General features: G+C 39.0%; 1 pseudogene; it reads right to left on the minus strand.

Moving 5' to 3' along the window:
* Positions 1 to 236: 236 nt before the first annotated feature.
* LOC102166126 lies at positions 237 to 6,179 on the minus strand (annotated as a pseudogene).
* Positions 6,180 to 25,333: the final 19,154 nt, after the last annotated feature.

Here is a 25,333-nt window from a genome sequence, read left to right on the forward strand (position 1 = left end):
TAGAGATTTAATTTAAAAGGCCTGATCTTTAATTATTATATCATTTATTATTTTATAGATAATCTACCAAAGTTTAAATTAAACAAATGTAGAATTGTCAACAAGGTGTTACATTAAATGTGTATTGTTTTTCTTTTTGAAAAAAGGAATCTGAAGTATTGAAAAAGCTGAAAGACTTAGATAATTCCCTGCAGTGCTCCTGAAAATGAAAAGAAGTAAATCCTAGCCATTTTACATTAATTCACATAATAATTTGGTATCCATTTATTCTTAACTGTCTCCTTCATATCTATATTTCTGAGGCTGCAGATCAGTGGGTTCAGCATGGGGATGACAACTGTATAAAAGATAGAGGCCACCTTGACCATGAGCTATGAACTTTTGGAGTTAAGAACAGCAGTAGAGAAAAATGATGGTCCCATGGAAGATGGTGATGGCGGTCATGTGGGAGGCACAGGTGGAGAAAGTCTTGTGGCCACCCCCAATTGAAGTCATCTTCATGGCAGTGATAAAAATGAAAACATAGGAAGTAAAACAATCATTAGGCTGCTTATTTCGTTGAATGTGGCTGGGACTATGATGATCTGTTGGCTGTGGTAAGGGTAAGAGCAGGAAACAGTAACAATGGTGGCATGCTAACAGACAAAGTTGTTTTGGTATTATTCCTTCTGAAGGACAATTCCAACAGAAATTAAGGGGCAGGGAATAGGCTATACCCCAAGAGTATGATGCACCCACCAGCAAGGAATAAAACTTCTGGGACATGACAACTATTAGAAAAGAGGATTGGAAACTGCCACAAATCAGTCATAGGCCATCACTACCCACATGAATGTTTCTGTCACCATAAATATGCATGCAAAGAAGAACTGCATGATGCATCCAGTGAAGGAGATAATTTTGTTCTCCACAACCAAGTTTCCTAATAGTTTGGGTGTAATGGCTATGGAATAACAGAAATCAACAAAGGACAGGTGGCTGAGGAAGAAGTACATGGGGAGATGTGGAGTCTGGGATGGAACTTAATAATCAGGATCATGCCCAGGTTCCCCTGCACAGTGACTGTGTAGATGGTGAGGAAGACCAGAAAGAGTGGCAGCTGGAGTCCAGATATTCTGAAAAGCCCAAGAGAATGAAAGTGACTTCTGCACTCTGGTTTTCTTGGTTCCCATGGACAATGTATAAAAGTTGATTCAGAGAAATGAGAAGTAAACTGAAGATATGGCAGGTTAAAGTGAGGATATGTGAAGAGACTTGGGGAATATCTATAAATTTTGTTATGGAAAACACATGTTCAATTTTTATATTTTTTAAAAAGTTAGAATTTACTAATACAACAGTTTTAGAAAGAGTATGAACTATGTGCAACTGGAGTAATAAAAGAAATGACTTGAGTTAGGGACAACAAAAAAGGAGTTGGCTCTGTCCCAAAGGATAATACTCAGTATCTTCAGAGGCAGTTGGCTTTATGACCAGTCTAAATTTTGCATAAATATGATTTTAGTTGAAATGCTGCTCTTGAAAAAAGATATTCCATTAGGAATCTACAAGTTCTTCCCTGCCTAACTTGTTTAATTGTGACAGTGTAGAACAAAAAGGTAATTAATAGCTCAGCAATATTGTCAATTTTTATTTTGCTATTGTTGCTAAAACTATTTCTGGATTTTCCTTTCCAGTTACCTTCTTACACTTAATCACACATTTCTTTCCCACATTTCAGATATTTCCTGCAGAAGAATAACATACTTATCAGCTACATTTACTTAATTACTAAAATTAAAAAAAAAAACTTTCACACCTTCCTTGGTGTATTTATAATATATTTAGAGGGATTTGTGGTGGAAATAAATTTAATATTATCTCAAGACTATTTTTATTATACTGGAGATCATTCTATAACATCAATATCAGATGGTCAACTTAGTGCATCTCAAAGACACCAAAGATGTGGTTGTGCTCCCTAAGGAGTTACAGTATGGTTTTTACTTGATTTGGGATTGTCCTGCTTTGAGTTGGTTTCTGCAGACATAAAGATAATTATTCCTATGCCCTATGCACTTAAGTTTCTTGATCTCATCAAATAATGTTTTCTATGTTACAGGCTGATAGTTAGGTATGGGCAGAGAAGGGGGACAAGGGGCCAGAAGGCAGGAAACCTTCCATTATGCAACAGTGGGATCCATGGGCAGACAAATAAATCAGGAACCTCCAGACTGACAAGAAACTACATATTTTGTGGGAGATAATTGCCCTAGAGGCAGACAAAGAAAGGTCAAAAATGGCACAGATCTCCAGGATATGAATGTAACTTATTGCTCATTATGCCCTAATTATACTAAAATTATATATGCCAATAAGAATTACCCATCATACACCAACACCATGACACTTCATATAAAAGCTAAATAAGGACAAAAATCTCTCCTCCCTTTGGGAAGTTGGAACTGAGATGAAAATTAAGGAAAAAGATCTCCAAATCCAACCTTCTCAGTTAATATCCTTCCCATGAAATTGGATGCCCTTTATAACCAGTATGCCAGAGAAATAGGGAAGTTGCTTGCCTCTCTTTAAGAGGTGTATTTCTCACCAAAATAAACCCTCAATTTTCTTTCACAATTTCTCTCATTTTTAAATTTCTTCTATGAGAAGATAAGAACCTAACCTTCTGGAACATCTCCACTCTACTCATGGCCAGTCAATAAACATCAGCACCCCCAAAAAACACAAATGTCATCCACATCTGTAACATAATACATATTTTACATATTTTTTGTCATTTATCATAGTACCAAAAAATCACAAAAACAACAATGGGATACTAGAATGAATTTGGCACAAAAAATGTGTTAAATAAATGAATAAAAGAATACACATGAATGAGTAAATTCTAGACATATACATATTGGGGTTAAAGCTTACAATAATATTATTATATTATGAATAATGTTCAAGTTATAATTTCCTATCATATCTTCACCACACTATAAACTCATAGTGCACTGAGACTCAGCTTATTCCTAGGAAACAAATAACCATTGGTAAATCCCATGGGGCCTAAACTCCTTGATTTAGCATACAATAAGGATACTTATGGGGAAAAATTATTTTTTAAAAATAGCTTGTGTACCTGAACTGTCTTTATCTGCTTATAATTCATTCTTCCCAAGGCCACTTCCTAACCTGTTACTGAAACTCTTCTATGCATTCAGCATAAATAGAAGTTCATTTCATGTAAAATTCTGCCCAAAAAATCTGTCTTATTCAGAGCTGAAATTAAATATTTATTGTTTTTACTCAGTTGTTATGAATTCATCCTCCAAGATCAAATGTAGCACTTAATTTTCCTTCACATATGTAATGATATTGTGGTAAGGGACCTCCCAGAACAAAGGGAAGGCAATATGGCATAATCATCATCTATGTGCACGTGCATAACTGAGGCAGCAAGACATAATCAATATCCATGTGCAAATTTTTCATGTAGACCATCCAACCAGAATTTACAGAATGTAGGTTATAAGGGGAGCAAAGAGACCAAAGTAAAAGAAAAAATAATTGAGGGCATATAAGACAGCCTTTGGATGTGATTCTGGTGAGGGGCTCGTATTGGTAAGCCTACACCTGAAAGGCAGAAGGTGAGTCCAATCACCTCCCCAGATTTGCCCAAGTAGTCTCAAAGGAGATGAAACCATGACTCTAAGGTGCTGGGTGGCAGGTTGGAGATGTGTGAATGTGAGTGAATGAGATGTACAACAGGAGAGTTCTGACTCGACCAAGGGCTGAAGTGAGTGTGGAGTCCTGTCCGTGGTTACATGTTAATCCTCATATGGCTTATGGTGGTGCTCTTTGGAGAGATCCTGATGTTGGAGTTTATACAGTCCCACCAATGCTAAGAGGCTCCTGAAATATCTCCATGAGGAGAGCTGCCAGAGATGGAAGAAATGATTGATCTAATGCAATCCATCATCCAGACCCAAAAGCCCACCTGGACTGATTGCTACAGCTACTCTTGACACTGTTCAGCACTGAGGAGCACTGCTGAATTACTCAGGCCACTTTAAAATGGTTAGAGGAACACACCCCAACAGGGACAGTGAACTCACAGGCTTACACCCAGGACAAGTTCCTCAAGAAAAAAATGCCAGTGGGACCCTAATAAAACTCAGGGATTTCAAATGCTTGATAACTACTAAGAGCCTTTTTTAAGTGGCATGAAGAAGGGAGAGGAAAAGGCTATGAACATGAGCAAAACCTCAGAGGTGCTCCATTGACCTAAAGAGATCCTAAGCCAGTTTGAGAGGCTATGCAAACATTTCACCTTTACACTCATGTAGACCTGGAAGCCACTGAGAATCAATGGATGGTTAATGCAGCCTTTGTTGCTCAGGCCCAAGGAGACATCTGACATGAGCTACAAAAGTTAGGGGGTTTCACTGGAATGAATGCCAGACAGCTGTTGGAGGTTGCAATAAAGGTATTTGTCAACTGAGACCAAGAGGCATGATGAGAATCAGAAGAAAAAATGAAAAATAAGGGAAGATCCGCTTGCTGGCCCCCTAGTGGATCAATCAGGACACTCCCAGAGAGGTGCTCCACCAAGCTGGGGCCCAGATCAGAGGAGGAACCTACAAGGGGGACCTCCTCACCCAGAGATGAATTGGAATGTAATGAATGAGCTTACTTCTGTCAGGAAGGTTACTGGAAGAATGAGTGTCCCACTGGTCAGAAAATTACCCAGCTCCTGGATAGAGGGAGAGAGGCTAGGTGATTCAAGGACAGTACCAACCAGTGCAGTTACCATTAGAAGTCCCTGATGACAATTTTGTTGGTCTGGCTACCATGGGAAACTATGAGATAGACCAGGACAGACCAGGCTACACTTTGTTTGGCCCCCATGAGCCCACGGTCCAAATAACTGTAGGGGGGCAGCCCATTGACTTTATGGCAGACACTGGGGCCGAACATTCTGTGGTGACTCAACCCATGGGTCCCCTCTCACAGAGACAAGCCACTATTGTGGGAGCCATGGAAAACCAAACCCGTCATCATTTGTACTGCCTTGATGCAATTTAGGTGACCATCAAGTCTTTCACCAATTCCTGTAACTCCCTGACTGTCCTGTGGCTTTGATGTGTTGGGACTTATTGGGAAAGCTGCAGGCCCAGAAAACATTTAATTCCCATGGCCAAGCAGCCCTGACACTAGGGAAACTGGCAAAAATCATGACTCTTACAATCCCCCGAGGAGAAGAGTAGTGCCTCTACAGTCTTACAGAGAGGCCACAATAGGAACTGAGATTCTCCTCATGCTACCTAGAGTATGGGCTGAAAATGACCCCCCAGATTTGCCTGAAACACACTTCCAGTAATAGTAGAACTAAAACCAGGAGTCAAACCCACCTGCCAGAAACAATATTTCATTTGTCACAAGGCAAAAGCTGGAATCCAGAAACACTGGAGAGACTTCTAAAGTATGGAATCCTCTGACCCTGCCAGTTGTCTTGGAACATGCCTCTCCTGCCAGTTCAGAAACCAGGAATAGATGACTACCAGCCAGTTAAGGACCTGTGAGCAGTAAACCAAGCCACTGTTAACCTGCACCAAGTTCTCCCTAACCCCTACACTCTCCTGAAGCTTATCCCCTTTGAAGCTGCCTTCTTCACATGCCTGGACCTCAAAGATGCCTTCTTCTGCATCCACCCCCGCCCCCGAATCAACCAATCTTTGTCTTCCAATGAGAAAATCTGGAAAATGGTGAAAAGGACCAGCTGACATGTACTAGAGTGCATTAAGGATTCAAAAATTCTCCAACAACCTTCAGAATTTCATTAGCCTCTGATTTAAAAGCCTTCCCAGCAAACCAGCATGGCTATATGCTACTCCAATATGTGGATCATCTACCACTGGCCAGGCAAACTCAGGAAGAATCTATTCAAGGGATGTGTCTGCTCCTCACCTTCCTAAAGGAGGCTAGCTACAAGGCTTAAAAGGAAAAAGGCCCAGATCTGTCAAGAAAAAGTCAAATACCTTCGCTTTCACTTATCCCAAGGACAATGTCAATTCGGTCCAGAGAGAAAGCAAGCTGTCTATTCAATCCCGGTTCCATCTACCCAACTCCAGTTTTTGGAATTTTGGGGGGACTGCAGTTTTCTGGAGAATCTGGATTCCCAGCTTCTCCATCTTGACAAAACCCCTTTATGAGGCCACAAACTGGGGTGAACAGGAAGCTTTGTTGTGGGAAAGAGTGCCACAAAAGGCCTTTGAAGAGATCAAGAAGGCCCTCACCAATGTTCCTGGCCTGGGACTCTCAGACATCTCTGAGCCTTTCTTCTTGTATGTGCATGAGCATACTGGTATTGCAGTGGGAGTCCTGACCCAAATGTAGTGGTCATGGCATCATCCAGTGGCACACCTCTCTAAGCAACTTGACTCCATTGCCTAAGGATAGCCACCCTGTCTATGGGCACTTGCAGCCATGGCTCTCTTAGTGTCAGAGGCTGACAAAATGAATATGGAACAAGAACTAACAGTCTGAGTGCCACACTTGGTATGGACATTAATGGAGTCTAAGGGCCAACTAATGCTCAGAGGGTCAAATATCAGGGGATGTTATGTGAAAACCTGCACATTCACCATAAACCCTGTAACCCTACTACCTTTTGGGCCGGGTCAGCCAGATCATGATTGTGGTGAAGTCATGGATGGGGTATTCTCCAGCCAACCAGACTTAACAGACAAGCCTCTCAAAGGCCCAGAAGCTGAGTATTTCACTGAAGGTAGCAGCTTTGTAAAATAGGGAGAATGCCTTGCTGGGTATTCCTTTGTGACCCTAAATTCCACCACTGAGGCAAAGTCCCTGTCAAAAGGAACTTCTGCACAGAAGGCAGAACTCATTGCACTAACCTGAGCCCTCCAACTGGCAGTGGGCATACATGTCAATATATACAAAGACTCTAAATATGTCTTAACTACCCTCCATGTGCATGGGGCTTTATACAAAGAAAAGGGTCTAATCAACTCAGAAGGAAAAGGTAAAGTATGGCAAAGAAATGCTCAAAATCTTAGATGCTGTGTGGGCCCCTAAAAGGATGGCAGTCATACATTATCAGGGACATCAAAAGGGAGACACCATCGTCATTCTGGGAAACCATAAAGCAGACCAAGAAGCAAAGCTCACAGCCTCCAAAGGGACATTGGAACCAGCAGCTCTGATTGCCACACTGTTCCCTAGTCCATTTGCAGAATGGGACTCTAAATACTCACAACATGAAAACACTTGATTTAAAACTAAAAATGAGAACTACTCCCTATGTGGATAGTAGAAATTTTAACATGGCTGGGTATCAGTTCCTAAGGCCTAACCCCAGCCTTTGTCAGTTTCAGCAGGAGACTCACATTGGCCTAATGGCTCTCGAGACCACAGTGGGCCAAAACTTCTACATCTCTTGGCTTGTTGGAAGCCATAAGGCTGCTCCAGTAAAGAAAACAAAGCCACAGTCAGCACCTGCATGAGGCTTGTCTGGTTAGCAGAGCTAAAGACAAGCTGAAGAAAGAAGAAGGATTGCAGAGCAATTCCTTGAAAAACCTCGGTTTCCTGGAAAATAAAAATGATATCCCCTAAAAAATATGTTAATCTATTTTTTTCTCTGTTTATCCTTCTTTTTCTATCTTTGATTCACAGCCTTTTTTACAGCTAAGTATTTGCCCTGGGTACCCGTAAAACGCCTGAACCAAAACAGAGTGAAGTCATTTAAACAATGTAATGGAAAAAGCATTTGTTTTGGAGTAACAATTTATGGCACCTATTTTGTAAGAGTATACAGGGGCAACTTATGATTTCTGTCACTTTACATAAAAAGAAGTTTGGGGCTGGGAAAAGTGTTGTATGGCCTACAAATTGCTATTTTCTACAACAGATATATTTTTTATTAAATAACAATGTCACCTGTAACTTCCATCCCTTGTGGGGGCACTTGATAATTTTGGGGCATAATACTCCTTTCTATTGAATTTGGTGGTTTGGAACTTGTGTAAGTCAGGACAATATGTTAAATGCTTAGCTTGCTGGAGCCAAATAAACCGCAGCCTCAAGAATGTCATGAGCCTAAGGCTTTCTTGCGTTTTTGTTAACTATATACGCCTTGAGTTAAAGAATGTTAGGTATCATAGTTTATTACTTATTAAAGCTTTGTTCTTAATATAGAATAGAATAGCTACTGTTATTGACCTTTTAAGAAAAATACAGTGTGAAACTTTAAGTTTGTAATCTTGAAGAAAAATCTAAAGTTGAAAGGAACACGTTTTAACTAACCTTTTTTTGTATCTCAGGTGGAGGGAACAGAAAGGGCTTTAAATCAAATGTTAATGTCAAATCTTACACAAAACTTGATTGTGAAATGGTATAAAAGCTGATGCTTTTCATTTAATAAATTGGGTCATCTGCAGCATGCAGTTGAGGAGTTGGCTCCAATTCTGTCCACGCCATTTGTAGCCCATCCTCTCCTTCGACACTTCCTGGCTGCTGGGGCTGGACCCTGGCATTGGCTTTCCAGCATGTCCCAGGTAATATGAAAATAATATGAAATGTGTGCCCCAAATAACCTGTGTCAGGGACCTAAGGCCACCCCTGGAGTACAGAGAGTTGGAGGAGCATCATTTGTAAATATTGTTGTGGACTTCACTGAGCTTCCCCAAGTCTGAGGCTATCAATATCTGTTAGCCTTTCTGTGTAGTTTCTCAGTACACAGTGGAGGCCTTCCCTACTTGCACAGAAAAGGCACATGAAGTAGCCCAACTTCTCCTAAAGGAAATCATTCCTGGTTTTGGAATCCCAATCACCATGGGATCAGATAATAGGCTGGCATTCATGGCTGAGGTGGTGCAATTGCTGGCAAAGGGGTTGAAGATGACCTGTAAGTTACACAGTTCATATCATCCCCAGAGCTCTGGGAAGGTTGAGTGAATGAACCAAACTCCAAAATTGCAACAAAGTAAACTGTGTAAGGAGACCCAGCTACAATGGGACCAACAGTTTTTGATTGCTCTGTTAAGGATTAGGTCCAGCCCTGCTAGACAGACAGGGTTTTCTCATTATGAGATTCTTTACAGATGCCCTCATCCCATTATCAGTGGTATATGAGGGGATCTAAAAGAATTGGGCAACATTACCCTGAGGCAGCAGACACAAGCTCTTGGCTCAACCCTAACCACTACACACCATTGTGTTAGGGAACAGATACCTGTGATCTTGACCACAGATATCCAGCCCTTTAAATCAGGAGATGCTGGATGGGTAAAATAGTAGAATGTCCAACCCCTAAAGCCCCTCTGGAGGGGGCCATTCACTGTCACTTCATCCACTCCAATGCAGTGAAGGTAGCCAAGTGGTCCCTTGGATTCACCACAGCAGAGTGAAACCTGCTTCCAAAGGATAGGAATGCACTTCTTATCCATCAACACCATGCAGGCTGACCATCCAGAGGAAGCAGATTGCAACCCCAGAGACCCTAGAGGACTGCAGCCCTGCTTTAGTCACTCTGGAAGCTGACTAATCAATGCATGGCAGAAGCTTGAGGAATTGGCTGCCTGAGTGGAAAAATAGACTATTTTTGTTTTATACTTGGGTTCTCTTACTCTGATTAACTGTCATCCCTTGTACCTGTCTGTTATTGTGATCCACACCCTAATTTTTACCATAGGGTTGGCAGAGACTGCTCCAGCTGGATGGAAGTGTGATGAAAGTTTTCTGCTAGCACTCTCCTCTTGAGGGTAGGATTTTTTTTTACTATTGGTTGCCTCTGATTTAGGCCCTTTTTTGTAGACCTAAGCTCCCCATCATGTGACCCATGCATCCACACTATTGAACATGATGAAGGTGTCACAAGGACCTTACTTTACCACACTCATTTCACTTGCCAGGGAGAAGTCTTGGGGACCTGCAAATGAGACAAGACCACCTATTCTAGCTACCAACAAGAGAATCAGTACACTTGCTTTGACCCACCGTACTCCCCAAGGGAAGAGTGGTTAGGTGTCAGGCACACCTGAGATGGGGGAATTTAATTAGCTGAACCCAGGTTACTAATCCTCACCTGTCAGTGTTGATACTTTTTGATGTATGTGGGGCCATTGGTAATACCTGTACATGGTTAAATCATACTATTCTATGTGAGGGCCTACACTTGGAATGAGAGTACAGACTTAAAGAAAAATATATGTGTGAAAAGTCCTGGGGAAGATGTGATGACCTGGACTACTCTTACTGCTCCTATTGAAGCTGCATTGCATGGGCCCCTTGGAAAGATGAAGACAAAACAGCACTCCTCCAACAGGGTATAGCCAACCCCACCTTACATTAGGAGCCTGCAACCCCATTAATTTTACTACCCTAGACCCAGAAGACCCTAGGTGGGAAAATGACCACAAGATTGGTATTCACATCCATGGGCAAGACATCTGCCCAAGAACTATATTGTACTTAATGAGGGCCACAGTTCCACTCTGAGCCTCAACTCACAAAGTCTTTCATTATTTTTATGAGGAAATAGAAAGTAGCCCACCTAAAATCTCTATCAAGACCAGAAACCTGTTTCTAGCCTTGGCAGAAACTATAGCCCAGACTCTAAAGTTTTCTTCTTGTTATGTATGTATGGGAGATCAATGGCTATGAGACGCCAGAGAGATAGAGCCCCATGAGTCTTATAATGAGGCAGGATACCCCAACCCTGCTAATGGGATTTAGGTTCTTAAGACCTCAATCATAGGAAACAACTGCCTTGTCTGATGGAGAGGACAATTCAACAACTCTGTTGGGAGCCTGATGTGCCTGGGCCAGAGATTCTATAATGTAACCACCCAGAAATACAAATGGTGTGGATCCCCAAGCCTTTCTGGACCAAATCCTCACCCCTACCCAACTTCTCTCATCTCTGACGGTCCTGGGATGAGGTTGACACTAACATCAAATGGTGGGCCCTAGATGGACTATACTGGATATGTGGGAGAATCAGCCTATACTGTGCTTTTCCAAAACTGGTTAGGATCTTATATGTTGGGGTTGATCCATCCATCTTTCTTCTTTTTTTTTTTTTTTTTGTCTTTTTGCTATTTCTTGGGCCGCTCCCGTGGCATATGGAGGTTCCCAGGCTAGGGGTCAAATCGGAGCTGTAGCCACCAGCCTACACCAGAGCCACAGCAACGCAGGATCCGAGCCGCGTCTGCAACCTACACCACAGCTCATGGCAATGCCAGATCGTTAACCCACTGAGCAAGGGCAGGGACCGAACCCACAACCTCATGGTTCCTAGTCGGATTCGTTAACCACTGCACCATAATGGGAACTCCCCATCTTTCTTCTTGATCCCACTTTCCAGAGGGGAACATTTGGGAGTCCAAATGTATTAAGACAGGGAGACCCATAAAAAATGGCATGCCCTATAGATTGGTAACTGGAAAGATGATGAATGTCCCCCATTACTATGGTCCATCCACCTTGGCAGAGAGTAGATCTTATGGATATTGTACTCCCATCTATATGTCAAACCATATCATCAGGTTACAAGCTGTTGTTGAAATTATAACTAATGAAACTGCAAAAGCCTTTAATATACTAGCCAAGCAGCAAACCAAAATGCATAATGCTGTCTATCAAAACCACCTAGCTTTAGATTACCTAACTGGCCTCTGAAGGAGGAGTTTGGTGAAAATTTAACCTGAGTAACTGCTGCTTACAAATAGATAGGTCACAGAGGAAATAACAGATTGAATGAGAAAAATCATTAAAGTCCAAATCCAAACCTGGATGGTTTTCAACTGTTAGGGGATTCAAAACCCTCATAGGTGTTGTGTTTTAAATTTGGGGGCTTGCTTCATCATACCCTGTCTAGCCCCCCTAGTTATACAGTCTGTCTCCAGCCTCATTGAGGCCATGGATAAGATCAAGAAACTAAGTGCATATGGCATTGGAATAATTATCTTTATGTCTGATGAAACCAACTCAAAGCAAGAAATCCCCAAACAAGTAAAAACCATATTGTAACACCTTAGGGAGCACTGACTCATCTTTAGAGACTTTGAGGTGGACTAAGTTTACCATCTGATATTTATGTTATAGAATGATGTCCAGTACAATAAAAATAGTCTGGAGATAATATTAAGTTTATATCCACCACAAATCCCTCTAAATATCTTATATTTTAAAGATGCTAAAGGGGTAAAACCTTTTTACAATTTCAGTATGTGGTAAATGTAGTTGATGAAGTATGTTATTCTACTGTAGGGAATATCTAAAAATGTGGGTAGAGAAACATGTGATTAAGTGTAAGAAGTTAACTGGAAAGGAAAATCCAGAAAATGTTATAGCAACAACAGCAAAATAAAAATTGACCATTTTGCTGCATCATTAATTGTCTTTCATCAATTGTGCCCCACACTGTAAACTCACAGAGACTCATCTTTAGTCCTAGGAAACAAGTAGCCATTGAGAAATCCCATGGAATTTAAGCTTCCTGAATTAGCATACAATAGGGATACTTACAGGGGAAAATGTGCATTGAATTCTTTTCTAAAAATAACCTGTGTTCCTCCAAAATGTCTCAACTGTCTTTTTCTGCCATTATAACTTATTCTTCTCAAAGGCATTTCTTAAACTTTTAGCGGAAGCTTTTTAAGCACTCAGTATAAAGAGAAGTTGTTTCCTCATAAAGTTTTGTAAAAAATATGTATACATATACATGTCTTATTTGGAGCTGAAATAAAACATTTATTTTTTTCAGCCAGTTTTTATGGCTTTATCCTCCAAAAGCAAATTTAGCATTTGAAGTTTTCCCACACATACACAGTGATATCATTCACATATCCTCACTCTCTTCTGTCATTGTGTGGAAAGTAACATAATGTCTTTTCTATCAAAGGAAATCTTGGTTACTGCATTTTACTCCAGTTTTGCCTTCCACCCCTCCACTTTGCCTATTCTCCCAGTAACAATTTGTTTCAAATTAGCCAACCAGGAAGAGTGCTCACCCTGACCTGACCAATGGGAAGGGGGCAGGTACATCACCTGCGTTAGGGATAAATAAGGGAGGGCTCTTTTTTTGGTGCACACACTTTTTGGAGTTCCCATGCCCTTCTGCAGAACTAAAGAGCCTTGTCAAGATTTCTCCTTGTCCATGTGTCTCACTTTCTGACACTGATGACTGGAGACAGAGTTATTGCAATTTCCAACAATTGTTCCTTTAGATTTTGATACATGTGATTTAATCCTTCATCACATTTATGACTCCCTGAAAATATTTTTCAATTTAATGTAAAACTCATTGGGTGCATAATCTATAGCTGGAGATTTTTTTTTTCAAAATCACTATTTGTTTCCAATGGCTATTGTAAGAATGTCTGAGGTGCCCAGAATTGAAGGCAAAATCATCAACTTCAAAAATAAATATATGTATATATTTATGCTCTTTCTTACACATAAGATTTCTCCACACCTGTAGCTTCTCATTCTACCTCCTATACTCTGTATTTATAAACAGACTTGGGGCCAAGTCCACAGTTCCCCATTTAGCACCAGTAAACAATTATGTTCACTTGTGAGCACAGGTGTTTTGTACACCGTATCTCTCCTTTCCAGTGACATCTATCCCGGAATGACTTTCTCATTGCAGGGCCACTAAGGACTCAGTACTGTAATAAGCATTTTAGAAACTATAAAATTACAAAGTATGAGCCTCATTTTCAACTTTTCTCTTATAAGAATTATCCTAGGGAATAAGGTATATAAGACAAATGCTATGTGACAACATATAGTTCTTACTTATTAAAATGTATGCATATAAATAAAAGGGTAGTGTGAAAACCAAATTGAGAAAAACTGAAATATTTTCCAGTAATGAAATCTAGGGAAAAATGAAAACATGCATTAGAAGATAAGTCTCAAATATTATTAGTTGGCTAAACTAAATAGACTTCCTAGCAGTTAGATTTACACTTGGTTTTTTTTTTTTTTTTTTTTTTTTGCCTTCAGCAAAGATTATTGGAACATTATTTTCCTTTTAAAATGAAATAATAACTGAGTCAACTCAACTGACTGCAAAAGAATTTGACTTACTTAATGAAGTAGTTTTTTAAAGTTGTGGATTCTGGGAAAATTTCTGCTTAAGATCCAACTTTTTTTTAATATAGTGATAAACCTGAAAAAAATAGTAACAGCAATCTAGATTATGTTGCAATGAATAGTTTAAGAAAATGACTTTTTCCTCTAATCTACTAAAAAATTCAGGAAGTTCCCTGATGGCTCAGCAGGTTAAGGATTGGGTGGTGACACCAGAGCTTATTGGGTTCAACCAAAAGGCTGAACCTGAACATCAAGGTGTGTCACAGATATATGCCACCAAAATGTTAAGGATCTTAACTCTGGAGAATAACATTGAAATCCTGCTTGAGATCACAAAGAGAGGAATTAGATGAAATAATGCTCATGTGATATTTTGTGGTTGCATTAAAAATTTATGATTTTTTTCTAAAGTTTGGTGAATAATTTAATCATGAACACTATCTAACCCATCTTCATTTTAAGAATGTTGAACCAGAAAATGTATTTTATCTTTAAATATTTGGAAAATTCACAATGTACAAAAAGAAAAAATGCTATTGAGCAGCAATCCCTGAATTCTTTTTTAAATTTTTTTTATAATTTTTTCCACTGTACAGCATGGGGACCAAGTTACACTTACATGTATACATTTTTTGCCCACCCTTTGTTCTGTTGCAATATTAGTATTTAGACATAATTCTCAATGCTATTCAGCAGGATCTCATTGTAAATCTATTCCAAATTGTATTCAATAACCCCAAGCTCCCAATCCTTCCCACTCCCACCCTCTCCCCCCGGGTGGCCACAAGTCTATTCCCCAAGTCCATGATTTTCTTTTCTGTGGAAAGGTACATTTGTGCTGGATATTATATTCCAGTTATAAGTGATATCATATGGGATTTGTCTTTGTCTTTCTGACTCATTTCACTCAGGATGAGAATCTCTAGTTCCATACATGTTGCTGCAAACGGCATTAAGTCATTATTTTTTATGGCTGTGTACTATTCCACTGTGTATATATACCACATCTTGCTAATCTAATCATCTGTCTATGGACATTTAGGTTGTTTTCATGTCTCAGCTATTGTGAATAGTGTTGCAATGAACATGCGGGTGCATGTGTTTTTTTCAAGGAAACTTTTATCTGGATATATGCCCGAGATTGTGATTGCAGGGTCATATGAAAGTTCTATGTATAGATTTCTAAAGTATCTCCAAACTGTTCTCCGTAGTGGCTGTACCAGTTTACATTCCCACCAACAGTGCAGGAGGGTTCCCGTTTCTCCACAACCCCTCCAGCACTTGTTATTTGTGGGCTTATTAATGATGGCCATTCTGACTCATGTGAGATGGTATCTCATGGTAGTTTTGATTTGCATTTCTCCTATAATCAGTGATGCTGAGCATTTTTTTCATGTGCTTGTTGGCCATCTGTATGTCTTCCTTGGAGAACAGTCTATTCAGGTCTTTTGCACATTTTTCCATTGGTTGATGGGCTTTTTTTGCTGTTGAGTTGTATAAGTGGCTTATATATTCTAGAGATTAAGCCCTTGTACACTGCATCGTTTGAACCTATTTTCTCCCATTCTGTAAGTTGTTTTTTTTTTTTTTTTGTTTTCTTTTGGGTTTCCTTTGCTGTGCAAAAGCTTTTCAGTTTGATTAGGTCCCATGGGTTTATTTTTGCTCTAATTTCTATTGCTTTGGGAGACTGACCTGAGAAAATCTTCATGAGGTTGATGTCAAAGAGTGTTTTGCCTATGTTTTCTTCTAGGAGTTTGATGGTGTCCTGTCGTATATTTAAGTCTTTCAGCCATTTGGGGTATATTTTGTGCATGGTGTGAGGGTGTGTTCTAGTTTCATTGCTTTGCATGCAGCTGTCCAGGTTTCCCAGCAATGCTTTCTGAATAGACTCTCTTTTTCCCATTTTATGTTCTTGCCTCCCTTGTCAAAGATTAGTTGACCATAGGTGTCAGGGTTTATTTCCGGATTCTCTATTCTGTTCCATTGGTCTGTGTGTCTGTTTTGATACCAGTACCACACTGTTTTGATGACTGTGGCTTTGTAATATTGCTTGAAGTCTGGGAGAGTTATGCCTCCTGCTTGGTTTTGTTTCTCAGGATTTATTTGGCAATTCTGGGTCTTTTGTTGTTCCATAAAAATGTTTGGATTGTTTGTTCTAGTTCTGTGAAAAATGTCATGCATAATTTGATAGGGATTTCACTGAATCTATAGATTGCTTTGGGTAGTATGGCCATTTTTACAATATTGATTTTCCCAATCCATGAACATGGAATATCTTTCCATTTCTTTACATCTTCTTTTATTTCTTTGATTAAAGTTTTACAGTTCTCAACATATAAGTCCTTTACCTCCTTGGTTAGGTGTATTCTGAGGTATTTGATTTTTTGATGTGCAATTTTAAAAGGTATTTTATGCTTGTATTCCTTTTCTAATATGTTATTGTTTCCATACAGAAATATGACTGACTTCTGAATGTTAATCTTATATCTTGCTACTTTGCTGAATTTATTAATCAGTTCCAGTAGCTTTTGGGTTGAGTCCTTAGGGTTTTCTATGTATAGTATCATGTCATCTGCATACAGCGACAGTTTTCTCTCTCCTCTTCTTATTTGGATGCCTTTTACTCCTTTTGTTTGTCTAATCACTGCGGCTAGAACTTCTAAATCTATGTTGAATAGCAGTGGTGAGAGTGGGCATCCCTGCTTGTTCCAGATTTGAGTGAGAAGGCTTTCAATTTTTCTCCATTGAGCATTATATTTGCTGTGGGTTTGTCATAAAAGGCTTTGATTATGTTCAGGAATGTTCCCTCTATAACTACGTTGGTGAGAGTTTTGATCATGAATGGATGTTGGACTTTCTCAAATGCTTTTTCTGCATGTATTGAGATGTTCAAATGATTTTTCTTTTCTTTTGTTAATATGGTGTATGATGTTGATAGACTTGCATATGTTAAACCATCCTTGTGAACCTGGAATGAACCCAACCTGGTCATGGTGTATGATTTTTTTGATATGTTGTTGGATTCGGTTGGCTAAGATTTTGTTGAGAATTTTTGCATCTATATTCATCAAAGATATTGGCCAATAGCTTTCTTTTTTGGTGTTATCTTTGTCTGGTTTTGGTATGAGGGTGATGTTGGCATCATAGAATGTCTTTGGGAGTGTTCCTTCTTCTTCAAATTTTGAAAAATTTCAAGGAGGATGGGCACATGTTCCTCATTATATATTTGGTAGAATTCACCTGTGAAGCCATATGATCCTGGACTTTTATTTGTATGAAGTGTTTTTATGTCTTCTTCAATTTCATTTCTAGTGATAGGTCTGTTCAGGTGATTTGTTTCTTCTTGATTCAGTTTTGGCAGGCTGTAAGATTCTAGAAAATTGTCAATTTCTTCCAGATTGTCAAATTTGTTGGTATATAATTGTTCATAGTATTCTCTTATTTTTTTTTTTTTGTATTTCTGCTGTATCTGTTGTGATTTCTCCTTCTTCATTTCTATTTTTGTTTATTTGGTTTCTTTCTCTCCTCTTCTTAGTGAGTTTAGCTAGGGGTTTGTCAATTTTGTTTACCATTTCAAAGAACCAGCTATTAGTTTTATCAATTTTCTCTATTGTTTTTTGCATCTCTATGTTATTGATTTCCTCTTTGATCTTTATAAGTTCCTTCCTTCTGCTGACTTTAAGTCTTTTTTGCTCTTCTTTTTCTAATTCATTTAGGTGGAGGGTTAAGTTGTCAATTTGAGATCTTTCCTTTTTTTTGAGAAAGGCCTGTATTACTATGACCACTTCTTTTGCAGCATGCCATGGATTTTGAGAGGTTGTGTCCTCATTATCATTTGTCTCAAAGTATTTTTTAATTTCCTTCTTGATTTCTTCATTGACCCATTGGTGTTTTAGTAGCATGTTGTTTAGTCTCCATGTAGTAGGTTTTTTCTCATTTCATTTCCTATTGTTGATTTCTAGTTTCATGCCAATGTGATCAGAGAAGATACTTGAAATAATTTCTATGCTCCTAAATTTTTTGAGGTTACCTTTATGTCCCACTATGTAGTCAATTCTTGGGAGTGTTCCATGTGCACTTGAGAAGAATGTGTATTCTGATTTTTCACTGGATGTAGTGTCCTGAAGATGTCAATTAAGTCGAACTTTTTTATTGTTGCCTTTAGGATCTCTGTGGCTTTTTTGGTTTTCTATATAGAGGGTCTTTTCATTGGTGTGAGTGGGGTATTAAAGTCTCCTACTATGATTATATTCCCATCAATTTCTCCCTTTATGGCTGTTAATGTTTGTCATGTGAATCTGGGTGCTCCTGTATTTGGGGCATATATGTTGATGATAGGCATATCCTCTTCTTGGATGGATCACTTAATCATGAAATAGTGTCCTTCTTTGTCTTTCTTTATGTCTTTTTCTTTAAAGCCTATTTGTCTGACATGAGTATTGCAACTCCTGCTTTCCTCTCATGTCTATTGGCATGAAATATTTTTCCCACCCCTTCACTTTCAATCTATATGTGTCCTTTGTCCTAATGTGAGTTTCGTGTAGGCAGCAGATTGAAGTTTTTCTGCTTTTTTATCCACTCAGCCACTCTATGTCTTTTGATTGAAGTGTTCAATCTATTGGCATTTAAGGTGATAATTGATAGATGATTATTTATTGCCATTTTAAACCTCATGTTCCAGTTGATTCTATGGTTCTCCATTCTTTCTTTTTTTGGTTGGTGGTCTCTGATTATCTTTTGCTTGAGTGTTTTATTTTACATTTTTTGTGAATGCAGTGTTTGGTTTTGATTTGTGGTTTGCCCTGTTTTTTAAGTATGCTAACCACTTCTTATAATTGTGTGTTTTAGCCTGATGGTCCTGTAGGTTCAAACACTTCATTACTATACTAAAATTAAGAAGAGAGAAAAAAAAGAAAAAAAAGAAAAAAATTAAAGGAGTTTATTTCCTTACTTCCCTTGCCCACATTTTATGATTTTGATGCCTCATTTTTCATTTTCATTTTATTTTGTTTTAAACATGTTCATGATTAAATCTGTATGCTGGCTTATTTGAGTGACTGCTTTCTGATTGTGGTTTCCTCAATCCTAGTTCTTCTTCTTCTTTTTTTTTTTTCATTTTCTTCCCTTTCTTTACTTCCTTTCTTTTTGGTTTACAGAAGCCCTTTCTTTTAGCCTGGGTTTTGCATTACTGTATTCTTTTAGCTTTTGTTTGTTGGCAAAAAAATTTTATTTCCCCTTTTTTAAAATGATATTCTTGCTGAATAGAGTATTCTAGGTTGCATATTTTTTTCCTTTTAGCACTTTAAATATCTCTTGCCATTCCCTCCTGGCCTGTAGAGATTCTGTAAAGAAATCTACTTATAACTTTATGGGGTTCCCTTATAGGTAACATTTTGCTTTTCTCTTGTTGCCTTTAGGATCCTCTCTTTATCACTACCTTTTTCCATTTTCATTATAATGTGTCTTGGTGTGGGTTTATTTGGGTTCTACTTGTTTGGGGCCTCTGTGCTTCCTGTATCTTGAACTCAGTATCCTTTACATTTGGAAATTTTCCAGCAATAACTTCTTCAAATATATTTTCCATCCCCTTATTTTTTCTACTCCTTCTGGAATTCCTATTAGGCATAGATTGGCCCACTTTATATTATCACATCGGTCTCTTATATTGCTTTCATGTTTTTTCATTTGGTTTTCTGTCTGCCATCTCAATTTGGTGATTTCCATTATTCTATCTTCCACATCACTAATTCGTTCTTCTTCATTATTCATTCTGGTTTTTACTGCCCTTAGCTCAGTTTGCATTTCTGCAAATGAACTTTAGTTTTTCTTGGCTCCTCCTTATACTTTGTAGTTCCTTTCTGAGGGAATCTGCATTACTGTTCATATCTTCTCTTAATTCCTGCAGTATTTTCACTATTTTCCTTTTGAACTCCAAGTCCGTCAGACTGCAGAGGTCTGTTTCATTGTTGACTGCTTTAGGTGAGTTCTCCTGTTGGTTTAAGTGGGGGTCACTTCTCAGCTCCTTCATCTTTCTTGTTGTTTTCTTTTCCTGGTGGAGTGTACTCCCCATGGCCAGGCAGGGTTTTCCCTGGCACTGCTGTGGAATGTTTCCCGAGGGCTGGTGTTATTTGTTGGTCTTCTTTGAGGCAGTGTGGCTTTTCCTGAGGGTGGACAGCACTGACAGGGTCTCTCTGAAGCAAAGGAGGACTTCCTGAGGACAGACAGGACTGGGAGATCAACACCACCATGGAAGCAGATTTCATGTTGCTGGGCAGAGATTGCTCTGGTGTTTTGGGCTGTGGGGCTCTTCCAGGGGGCTGGTGGTCCTGGGCACCTGTTCCACAGGAGTGCTGCACCCCCTGAGTGTGGGTGTGGCTATCTGGGCCACTGAGAATCCAAGGGGCTCTTCCCCAGGGCATCTGGAATTGGGAGGACCGCCTCAGAATGGAGGCCAATTTTTCACGGCTGGGCTGAGCTTGTTCTAGCTTTTCTGGGCTGCAGAGTCTCTCTCAGTGGGCTGGCAGTTCTAGGCAGCTATTCTATGGGAGTGCAGCACCCTTCGAGTGCTAGAGCAGCTAGCTGGGCCACTAGAACCAAGGGGCTGTTCCCCAGGGCAGCCAGAATTGACAACGTCCATAATGGAGGCAGATTTTGCATGGTCAGGCCAAGCTTGTTCTAGATTTTCTGAGCTGTGGACCTTTTCCAGGGGGCTGGCAATGCTGGCTGCTGCTCCATGGGGGTGTAGACCCTCCAGAGGGCAGGCAGGCCAGGCAGGGAAAGCCGCTGCAGTGGTCAACTTCCACAAATGGTGAGGCCAGCCCTCCAGGATGGCAGGTAGACTCAGGTCCAGCACATGTGCATGGGGTGGGGGAGGGGGGATGCACTGGGAAGCACAGCTTTCTGATAGGTGGTGGGCAAGTGAACTTGCTGTGACATGGGGAGTATTCTATGGCAGCCCACCCCTCCTCCTCTCCCCTCCCTAACACTTGCACCTTGTCTCACCTGCGATCCAGCTCTTCTCCCAGGTTCCCTCTGATGTGGCTTCCACTCCCCAGCCCTTAGTGTATTACTACTTCCACCTGTGACTCTACTTTCTAGTCTTCCAGGCAATCTCTGCCCTGCCAGCCCGACAGACCACTTACTAGTCCCCTGGGGCAGTCTCTGCCCTGCCAACTGACCGGCCACTTTCTAGTCCCCCAACCATTCTCTGCACTGCCCACCCCAGCCTGTTCCTGGGGACTAACCTCTGGAGCCAATGTCTAAGCCCCCCACCCAAGCATCTCTGTTTTTGGTGACTGTCCCAGTAGTTCAGATGATCTGTTTCATTCTCACTCTGCCCTTCAGACCTCAGACTTACTGCCATGCTCTTCTCTGAATCTGGAGATCCCTCCAATTCAGTAGATTTTTCCATTGAGTAGGTGACTTTCCAGGGTGTGGGATCCCTTTCTCCTCCACAGTTCCCTTTTGGGGGTGCCCATCCAGCCCTGATTCCCCTTCTCTCACTCTCCACTTTTCTCTTGCTTTACCCAGTTATGTCATGAGATTTCTGTCATTATTGGTGTTTAGGTTCTTGTGGCAGAGATTAATTGCTGTTCTGCATGAGTTGTTTAACCTCTAGATGTGCTTTTGTGTGTGTGTGTGTGTTTGTGGGAGAGCACGAGTGTGTCCCACCTACTCTTCTGCCATCTTGCCTTCCTCCCCAAATTCTTAATTATTATTGAATTTCTGGTTTTCCCTGTCTATATAAATACATATTTTTCAGTGTAATCTGGTTATAAAATTTATATAATAAATAAGTATTATGTAACAGCATTTAGTACCCTTTCCTTAATTTAACATTGTACTGTGTTCATTTTCTTCTTTATTTTTATTTTCTAAGAAACAATACTGTTTGCATTACTATTCCAAATATTAACACAATCTATTAAAATCTTATATTTATTACTGAAATTGAAAAAAAAACTGGCTCTGGTTTTCAAGCTTTGTGAGAAGGATAAAATTTATTATTAAAAAACTGCCATATCTTAACATACAAACATTTCAATATCAGTTAATTTACTGATAATGTTATCAGAAAACTTTCTTTTTTGGAAAGGGTCATACAGTAAATATTTTAGCTTTTGTGGGCTAAAATTTCAAGTATTCAATTCTGCATCCTGAAGCATGAATGCATCCATAAGCAATACATAAAACTATAAACATCTCCTCTTTCAGTAAAATTTTATTTAAAAAAAACAGTAGGCCATATTTGGTTTGTGGTTCACAGTGTTTCAGCCCATACAATAAAATGTATTCCTTGTTTGTTCAATATCCAATATTATCTTCAGAGCAGTAGGTGGATGTCCTCTGAGTGGGGATGCAGAGACCTAGATTTCTTTCAAATTGTGGCTTATGGTATGGTGATTATTATTAAATAATTATAATATAGTGGGAGAAATGATAATTTGCTTTAAAAATACTGCACTTGTATGCATTGTCACTGTGCATATTTTTTGTTTTTCATATTTTATTTAGTTTTCTTTTAAATTATGCCAAGAATATTGAATGTTCTTCACATGTTGAGATACTTGAATACTATCTAAGATATTTCCTTATTGACTAAATTACAATAGGTCTTTGAATTTGGAGAGGAACTATTCTTGGAGTCATGGCCTGGAGTGATATCTTAATTATATGTTCAGGAATTGAACCTGGGCAGCCAGAATGAAAATGAGGAATTCTCCACAGGAGGAGTTCCCATTATGGCTCAGCAATAATGAAACTGACTTGTATGCACAAGGACACAGGTTTAAGTCCTGGCCTTGCTCAGTAGGTTAAGGAACTTGCATGACCATGATGTATTGTGTAGGTCAGAGATGCAGCTTGGATCCCATGTTACTGTGGCTGTGGCAAGAGCTGGAAACTATAGCTCCTATTCAACCCCTAACCTGGGAAATTCCATGTACCATGGATGTAGTTCTAAGAAGACAAAAATAAAAATAAAAACTACAGTAAATCCCATTTTGGAAAAAGAACAACAAAAAGGCTTTACCTCCATATTGCCCCAAAACCAAATAGAATGAATGGCTGGAGTCTCTGGGTTTCTCAGTTTCACTAAAAGAATATAAAAATGGCTATATAGATCTAAACTTAACTGTAAGTAAAAGGAAGCATGCCTCTTTAGGAATAAATGGAGATAAAAAATAAAACTTAAAAGTTTCTGCACAGAAAAGGAACCCTAAACAAAATAAAAAGACAACCCACAGGATGGGAGAACACATTTACAAATGAAGTGACTGACAAGAGGTTAATCTTCAAAATTAATAAATACCTTCTGCAGCTCAATACAAACAGACAAACAACCCCTTCATAAAATGGGCAGAAGTTCTAGACAGACAATTCTCCAAAGAAGACATACAGATGGCCAAAAAACACATGAAAATATGTTCAACATCACTCATTATAAGAAATATTCAAATCAAAACCATTATGAGGTACCCTTTACACTGGCCAGAGTGGCCACCATCAAAAAGTCTATAAACAGTAAGTGCTGGAGAGGGTGTGGAGAAAAGATAACTCTATAAAACTGTTGGTGGGAATGTAATTTGGTGCAACCACTGTGGAAAACAGTATGGAGATTCCTCAGAAAACTAAAAGTAGGATTACCAGTTGATCCAGCAATCTCTCTCCTGGGCATCTATCCAGAGAAAACAATGACTCAAAATATACATGTAATCTAATGTTCATTGCAGCACTCTATACAATATCCAAGACATGGAAACAACCTAAATGCCCATTGACAGAGGAGTAGATAAAGAAGAAGTGGTACATATACAAATGGAATATTACTCAGCCATTAAGAGGAATGAAATAACAGCATTTGTAGCAACATGGGATGAACCTATAAATTACCATTCTAAGTGAAGTCAGTCAATGAGACACCAATGTCAAATGCTATCACTTACATGTGGAATCTAAAAAAGAGCACATGAACTTCTTTGCAGAACAGATACTGACTCACAGACTTTGAAAACTTACAGTTTCCAAATGAGAAAGGTTGGGGGTGGGGGAGGCACTGAGGGTTTGGGATGGGAATGCTATAAAATTGGGTTGTGATGATAAGTTTACAACTATAAATGAAACAAAATTCATTGAGTATAAAAAAACTTCACCTGTCTCTGCATTTCCCATATTCTCTGACTCATCCTCATAGTAGCCTAGAGCTCTCTTCAGGATTATTTCATTTTTGATGTTTTCAAAATTTTCTGCTGCTTCAAAATGATCTGTAAGATTCTCAAAACCCAGAGTTTATACATATCTAACAGACTGTTTTAGGGTGCATCCAATGAAAAACTATTAGCGTAATTAAATAGCACACTCTAAGCATCCTAAGAAATCATGATTCGGTTCAAAGCATCTCTATCAATCCTTGCCTTCAAATCAAGAGACCATCCCTGCAAGTATATATATATATATATATATATATATATATATATATATATATATAGCATGCTTTAAAAAATAAAAATTTAATTCAAAATCAACTCCAAAATTCAGGATGATATATAAATACATGACCGTGGATAGATATAGATACATAGAGACAGATACCTCTGAGAATGGAAAGTATAAATTGCAGCCCAGGTCTAGTGTTCTGGTTTCCAGGATAATTCAAGTGATTAAAGGCAATATTCTTAACCTTTCCTTGATTTAATCTGAATCTTAAATTGTTTACCTTTCTTTGATTTAATCCCAATCTTATATCCTTTACCTTTCTTGATTTAATCTGAAACTTTGGTCCAGCACATATTTCTGAAAAGATTAAAGGGTTAAAGTAGATCTGATAATGGATCTCATAAGTTCCACTCCAGTATTATTTTTTTATTATATAAGAGGCAATGCTTTTTTTTTTAATTTATCTTGTTTGACATAATGTGAAAGAAATATTATTTTTACTTTCCCATGACATTCCCAATCTGACTCTATATTCTTTATTTTTTGTCTCATCTTCAACCAAATTACATAATAAAGAGTAGAATTTTTTTCATAGGGTCTAGTAGTACAAAATTTCTCTGCAAATTAGTAGCAATAAATATGATTTTTTTCCCTTACAAGTAAAACAAAGAGAATATCCACTAGATGGCAAGGCAATATCATAATTTAATCAAGACACACACCAGTGTATTCATTGCTTCATAGAGAATAATAGAGAAACAAAGATAAAATAAGATGTTTGTGGTTTGAA

This window comes from Sus scrofa, unplaced genomic scaffold (assembly GCF_000003025.6).
Source record: "Sus scrofa isolate TJ Tabasco breed Duroc unplaced genomic scaffold, Sscrofa11.1 Contig42, whole genome shotgun sequence".
NCBI classification, from domain to species: Eukaryota; Metazoa; Chordata; class Mammalia; order Artiodactyla; family Suidae; genus Sus; species Sus scrofa.